This window comes from Humulus lupulus, chromosome 4 (genome assembly GCF_963169125.1).
Source record: "Humulus lupulus chromosome 4, drHumLupu1.1, whole genome shotgun sequence".
NCBI lineage: Eukaryota > Viridiplantae > Streptophyta > Magnoliopsida > Rosales > Cannabaceae > Humulus > Humulus lupulus.
In genome coordinates, this window is record NC_084796.1 from 62,152,791 (window position 1) to 62,161,163 (window position 8,373).

Below are 8,373 nucleotides of genomic sequence, written 5' to 3' on the forward strand. Positions count from 1 at the left end.
GAAATCTATAGAAAATTGATTTTGCTTGATGGTGCTCGATACCAGCTTGATGGGGCTTTAAAATTAAGATTTTCATGAAAAAATCGACGTTGCTCGATGGTGGTTCGATGGTTGCTCGATGCAATTCTTGTAAGAGACATAATTTTTCACTCGGGTGTCCGTTTGGGGTGATTTTTTATTTATTTTGGGTATGGTTTTGAGATCTACACGTTTTAGATGTTTACATACACATTTTCAAACTTTAGAACTTGAAAACATACTAAAACATATCTTGAACATAAGGTATGTTTTGTATTTATTTTCTTCAATATTTACATTTTCCAAATGTGTATATACACATGTCAAACGTGTAGATCTTGAAAAAATACCCAAAATAAACAAAAATCACCCCAAATGGACATCCGAGTGAAAAATTACATATCTTGCAAGAATCGCATCGAACACCATCGAACCACAATTGATATCGCCTAATAAACTCCTAAGCGATCGCAGTAGTAATCGGGCTATGTCGTATCCACAGAGAGGTAAAATACAAAAAAGAAAGATTAGTAAATTAGAAATAATGAACTTTGAAATAATGTAACTTTGAAAAAGAATATATTTTTTTAAACACTAAATAAACAAAATTGAGGAATTTAGAATCAGAAAAAAAATATAGAAGGCATAAGTTTCATTCATGCAAACATATATATATTTTAATAAATTTGATTCATTTTACTCAACTATAATTCTACACCATTAATTATAGTTGGAAAATATATATAATAAAGCTCACCTTAAAATATGTTCTTAATTAAATTATACTAACTTCCAATTTTAAAATCCTATCATATTATATACCTTAGAGCGACAAAATACCAATGACAGAATGCAGTAAAAAGCATATAATATAAAAAATATCCGAAATTAAATCAAGAGCCTAAATTACATAAGAAGAGCATGACTAGACTTATGTAAAAGACACTAATAAATTTATAATAAAAATTAGAAGAACATAAATTTAATTATAACAAAGATATAGAAATGAAGAACAAACTAAAGAATCAATATATTAAAAATATAATGTGAAACATGAACTTCACTCTAGCCTTTCCACAAGAGAATTTAGCATAAAATAGGCATTGTTTTCACTCAAAGTAATGTAAAAGAAATGAAAGAAAAATAAGAACAAAAAATATTTTTCTCTCTCACTATACTCTCCACACTTAATTCCACAATCTGATGATTTTTTCCCTCCATTTGGCTCTCTATTTATAGTAGAAATAGGATAAAAAATGTGTAAAATCGTGTACAAAATAGTGGAAAGTGGCTACAAAAACTGATGCAAAATGGGACAAGTGGGACACGTGGCGTGTGCTGATTGGCTTGGCAGTGGAGTGGCAGCTGAGTTGTTGGGGCGTGGGGAGCAGCCGCCAGGTGTCATGGGCCGGCTATTTGGGTACTCCAACTAGACGGAACGTGCGACACTTGCAGACTCTTCAAGCTAGCAAGTCAGCCTACAACACACACCTACATGCAAACAAACTCAGTGGTTAGCCACATACACATCTCGGACATGCAACGGGCAATAACGAAGTATGAGCATGCACAAAGCAAGTCATTCCTAGGAACGTCCACACAACACAAAGCACACAACAAGGCAAGTGGCACGCAATGACCCAACGAAGAGAACAAACAAGTAACACATAGGCAACAAGGAAGCACACAGGGGCAAGTATGGATACATATTGTTTTATTAATATATAGCCTTTATAGGGCAAGGGAGTACACAGCTTTGGCCCCTATCTGCTGATGGCCATGGTGCTTCCCTAAGTCACCAGGTCACCTCCCCCTAATGAGCCTTCTAGGGAAATAAGGTCTTCCCAGGAACATATATGATTTTTGTCTGGGAGACATATGGCTAATTACAAAACTGCCACTACCCTATCCCATGAGGTTGCTTGGTGCAAGACTTGACTAATGATCAAGCACCAAGGCATACTCACTTACAAAATGGCCCCATGTGGGTGTGCCAAAGGGGCAGCACGCCACACCAGGCGCGCGTCAGATGGTGTTAGGCGGCGTGGGACCGTGTTAGGAGACGTGGCAGCTGGTGGGACTCGCGGGGCAGGAGCATCAGGTGGCAGGCAGCTCACGTCAGCAGCTCGGCTCGGCTGGAATGGCTGGCTTGCGTCAGGCGAGTGGCTGGAAGGGGACACGTGTCAGGCAAACAAGTGCGCGTCAGGTGGCTCAGGCGACTCGGCGTGGCTCGGCTGGGCGAATAGCAGGCTGCCATGTGGCAGCGTGGGAAATTGTTGAAGGCTTGGGCCTAGGCTATTTGGGCTTGGTTTTGGGCCTATTTCACCTTTAAAAATGCCACTTTTTCATAATTTCTTCAATTATAATTCTTTCTTTCTTCTTTATTTTTCCTTGTGTCAAAATACATTTTATTTCCTGAAAATTGAACACAAATTAAATTAAAATTAATATTTTCAAATATAAAATATATGGTAATAAATCCATGAAAATATTAATTAAAACTTAATTAATTTTAAACTTTAAGACTAATAAAATGATACTTTTGAACACTAATCACAGCTCCCAACGAGCTTATTGCTAGTCTCTAGTAATTAAGCAAAATAATAAATGTCAACATGATATATTTTCGGTCAAAATTATAAAAGAACTTAAGTATTAATACAAAATGTTAGTAACAAGTCAACAAGAGTTATCAAAATTACTTTGAATAAATCTAGAGTTGCGAGTGTGTGCACCAAACTTGAACCTTCTTACCGCAAACCATAGCACATAAAGCCTTCGAAATTATGCCAAGTAAAAGTCTCAACTCCATTAACCTCTCATGTAATTGAAAATATTTAAAGTTAAGAGTTTCGCTCATGGAATTGGAAATAAACAAGTAAGCACTCATCAAATGGATATATATTTAGGACAAACTTTTAAATAATCATTGAAACGAAGATAGGAGATAAACTATTTGGACAACAACCATAAAGAGTACCACAAAACTAGTTTTTTGGGAATTCTAAGTTAAATAGACAATCTTTACATTTATTCTAAGAGCCATAAAATAAAACATGAAATTAATAAACACACTTTTTTTAACACAAGAGACAACATAATTGAAAATGATAGAACTATTGCTCTTGTGTTTTTCTTTTTTTTTTTTTCGTCTCTTTTTTTTTTCTTATGAAGAACATAATAAAAGGCTCTCTAATAAAATTTGTCTATAAAACTATTATCTCTAAAACATCATCCATTTATACCACAATACCTTGTCCAAATAATTATAACCGTTTCTAAGAATCAATAAAAATTTTTAAGTTGTTTTCTCAAATCTCACCTCTCACAGAAAAAAATGAATTCTTAAACATGACAAATTTCTAAGCAAATATGTGCTAACAATAATCTTACCACAACATTTGGCATGTGCATTAGGTAACTCTAGAGAAATTCTTAGTAATAAAAATAAGAAAAATTGACTCAAAAGTAACATTTTGCAAGAATAAATAAGTAATTCTTTTAAAAAAAATTTGACCGTGAAAATATTAATATGACAAAAATCAACATGAACGTGCATGAATATGCTCACCACCCCAACCGAAATCTAACAGTGTCCTCAATGTCTCAATATATAATAAATGTAAAAGAGCATGGAAAGAGAACTCCTGGATAGCGAGCGTTGAGTGATAGAGAGAATATTGATTCTCTAAAACATGAAAAACTGAAAACACAAAATGATAACAAATAAAAGAAAATGAAAAAAGGGAAATAAATAGAAAACAAACCTATGTACAAACAATCTGGAACACTACTCAGACTTGGTAAGCCGATTCCACGAGAGTGACTTCTTTAGGCTGGGTCACCCTCTCTATGTAGTGTTTCAGTCGTTGGCCATTTACTTTGAATTCTCTCCCATCAGTTGGGTCTGTGACCTCAACAACATCATTGGGAAAGACGGATTTCACAACATATGGGCCAGTCCACCTTGATCTCAGCTTGCCAGGGTGGATATGCAGACGAGAGTCATAAAGATGCACTCGTTGGTTTGGCTCAAATTCTTTTCTTAGGATCTGCTTGTCATGGGCCGCTTTTATTTTAGCCTTGTAGATCCTAGAATTGTCATAAGAATCGTTCCTTAACTCTTCAATTTCTGAAAACTGAAGCTTACGATTGAGTCATGCTGCCTTGAGATCAAAATTCAGGCTTTTAACTTCCCAATAAGCTTTGTGTTCCAACTCAACAGGAAGGTGGCAAACTTTACCATAGACTAGCCTATAAGGAGACATACCAAACTGAGTTTTGTAAGCAGTGCGATATGCCCAGAGAGCATCGAGAAGTCGTGAGGACCAATCTTTGCGGTCAGGATTAACCGTCTTTTCTAAGATTTGTTTAATTTCTCGGTTGGCTAACTCAGCTTGGCCATTTTTTTGTGGGTGATAAGGCAATGCAACCTTATGAATTACACCATACTTTTGCATTAAGGTCTCAAAAGAATAGTTGCAAAAATGGGTGCCTTGATCACTTATGATAGTTCGTGGTGTGCCAAACCTAAATAACAAATTTTCCTTTCAGAATTTCACAATAGTTGTGTTATCATTATTTTGACAAGGCACAACTTCCACCCATTTTGAGACATAGTCTATGGCGAGGAGAATGTAAAGGTAGCCAGAAGAAGGTGGAAATGGTCCCATAAAGTCTATCCCCCAATTATATTACAAGAATTGGGTTTAATGGCATCATATGTCGCCGGGACAAAGCACCTAATTTCTGACACCTTTCACATGATCGACATAAATTGTTAGTGCTTTGAACAAAGTGGGCCAATAAAGACCACACTGTAAGATTTTTACAGCAGTTTTTTTCTTAGAAAAATGACCACCACAAGCTTCATTATGACAAAAGTTCAAGACACTAAAAATTTCATCACCTGGAATGCAACGTCTCATAATTTGGTCGGGGAAATACTTGAAAAGATATGGATCGTCCCAATAGAAGTTACGAACCTCGACCAAAAATTTACGTTTATATTATGCACTCCACGCAGTTGGAAGTTCACCAGTCACTAAGTAATTAAAAATATGAGCATACCATGGAAACTTAGTGACTACGAAGAGATGTTCATCAAGGAAGTCATCTCGAATGGCTGGGCCATCAGCGGAATCAGAAAATTCAAGACAAGATAAGTGGTCTGCTACCACGTTTTCAACTCCTTTCTTGTCCTGTATGGTCAGATCAAATTCCTGTAGCAGAAGGATCCACCTAATTAAACGCGCCTTTGCATCCTTTTTGGAAAGGAGGAATTTTAAGGCAGAATGGTCCGTAAAGACTGTGATAGGTGAACCAATTAGGTAGGAGAGAAACTTGTCAAGTGTGAATACTACAACAAGTAACTCTTTTTCAGTAGTAGGATAGTTCATCTGAGCACTGTTAAGAGTTCTACTTGCGTAATAGACAACAAAGGGCTTCCCTTCCCTTCTTTGACCTAAGACGACCCCTATAGCATAATTGCTAGCATCACACATGACTTCAAACGGTAAGTTCCAATCTGGTGGCTAAATGATAGGGGCGGAAGTGAGTTTTGCAACGAGCATTTGGAAAGATTCCTCACACTCAGGTGTCCAACTGAACACAACATCTTTTTCTAGGAGGTTTGACAAAGGGCGAGCAATTGTCGAGAAATTTCGTATGAACCTCCTATAGAATCCTGCATGCCCAAGAAAAGATCGAATGTCTTTAACAGTCTTGGGGGTGGGCAGCTTTGATATGAGTTCAATCTTTGATTGATCAACCTCAGTTTCTCGTTCTGACACGACATGCCCCAAGACTATGCCTGATGGCACCATGAAATGACACTTTTCCCAGTTGAGTACCAAGCCTTTCTCTTTGCAATGTTTAAGCACAGATTCTAAATTGAGAAGGCTTGATTCAAAGGAATCTCCAAAGACTGTCAAATTATCCATGAATACTTCCATACATTTCTCGATCATATCACTAAATATGCTCATCATGCATCGCTGGAAAGTGGCTGGAGCATTGCACAGGCCAAATGGCATACACCGGAAGGCAAAAGTACCAAAAGGACAAGTGAATGTGGTCTTATCCTGATCTTCGAAGGCAATCTCAATTTGGTAATACCCTGAATAACCGTCGAGAAAACTATAGAAATGATGACCGCCACCCGTTCCAATATTTGATTGATGAATGGAAGTGGAAAACAGTCTTTGCGGGTGGCTGCATTTAATTTTCTATAATCAATGCACATGCACCACCCAGTTGTGACCTTGGTAGGCACAAGTTCCCATTTTTCATTTTGTACCACTGTTACCCCTGCTTTTTTGGGAACAACCTGAGTTGGGCTAACCCATTTACTGTTAGCAATAGGATAGATTATTCCAGAATCAAGAAGTTTCAAGACTTCAGTCTTAACTACTTCCTTCATCGTTGGGTTCAATCTTCTTTGAGGGTCACGGCATGGTATAGCCCCGTCTCCCAATTGAATGTGATGGAAGCAAATTAAAGGACTAATACCTTTGATGTCAGCTATCGTCCATCCTAATGCATCTCTTTGTTCTTGCAACACATTGATGAGTTGGCGCTCTTGTGTGGCATTGATCTTGGAGGATATTATGACAGGAAAAGTGTTGTCAGCTCCTAGGAAAACATGCTTAAGACCCTTGAGAAGTTGTGTCAACTTTGGTTGAGGAGCTTGTTCAATGGAGGATTTTGGTGTTTCTCGATCTTGAGGGAGTTCCTCAAAGATTGGATTCCAAAACATGGTTCTTCTAGCCTGTGAGTGTTTGAAGATTTCAGGGTTGATTTTAGATTCATCGGGCTCAGAACTTTCTAAAATTTGGAAGAGGTGATTAAAATGATTAGATGTGTATTTCGCTTCGACCTCTTCCGAAATAAGTGTATCAATCATATATGACTGGAAACACTCATCATTATCAGGTGGTTGTTTGCGGATGTGGAAAACATTCACTTCTAGAGTCATGTTCCTGAAAGAGATTTTCATGAGACCATTCCTACAGTTAATGAAAGAATTTGCTGTTGTGAGGAAAGGTCTAACGAAAATGATGGGAATTTTGGACTCTATACTCACTTCAGATTGAGTGTCCAAGATGAGAAAATCAACAGGGTAATAGAATTTTTCAATTTGAATTAGAACGTCTTCTACTATTCCCCGAGGTTTTTTGACTGATTGATCGGCCATTTGTAGCACCACATATGTGGGATTGAGTTCTCCTAGACCTAATTTCAAGTATATTGAATATGACATGAGATTTACACTTGCTCCTAAGTCTAGAAGGGCTTGACCAAATTCCTATTCCCCAATTTGGCAAGAGATGGTGGGACAACCAGGATCTTTGTACTTAGGCAGTGTCTTGCAGTTAATTACCGTGCTAGCTTGTTCTGCCAAGAATGCAGTTTTCTTGACATGGTGATTTCTTTTAACGGTGCACAAATCCTTGATAACCTTGGCATAAGCTGGCACTTGTTTGATCACATGCAACAATGGAAAGTTGATCTTCACTTGTGTTAAAAGGTCTAGGATTTCACCATGAATTTCCAGTACCTTTCGAGTGGATTTCAAAGCTTGAGGAAATGGTGCCTTTGCTGGAATGCTTATTGGCATATCATCATCTGGAGCGAGCATTGACGTACTCGTTGTCTTAGATAACAGTGAAACCGTACTTTGACCACTTCGAGTAGAGATGGCATTAACCTCTTTGAAATTTTTATCTGGAGAGGAGGTGGTTTGTGCCATGTGTTGCCCTTTTTGATGGATTAGAGGTTGAGTGGGAAGTCTACCATGCTCTTGAATTGCCAAAGTATTGTTTAGCTTCGTCATTTTGATTTTTATGTCTTTCATTTCCTCTATCATTTGTGCGAAACAAGATTTGAGCTCTTGAGTTGAGGCTATTTGTGTTTGCGCAAGCATTTGCAAAGTATTCTCAAGAGAATTACTTGATTGCATGTTATTTTGAGGAGCAATCACCAAGAGTTGGGAACTCTTGCGGTTGATGTTCTGTCCCTCCACAGATGAAGCATGGTTCTCGTGTCTCTACCTTTGCAGCCATGTGGATTCCTCTATCTTCTTGAGATTTGAAAGCCTCGAATTGTTGTCTCAATGATTCAATTTGGCTTTTGACGTTGTCATCTTCCCTTAATTGGTAGATTCTAGTTGATCGTGGCTTGTCCATAGGACTCGGTCCATTCCATGTGTAGGAATTTTCAACAAGATCGTCGAGGTACTCGAAAGCTTCATCGGGATCTTTTTGAAGGAATTCGCCATTGCACATCATTTGTACGAATTTTCTTTGTCCGGTTGTGAGACCGTCATAGAAATAGCTGATCAGACACCAACTTTCG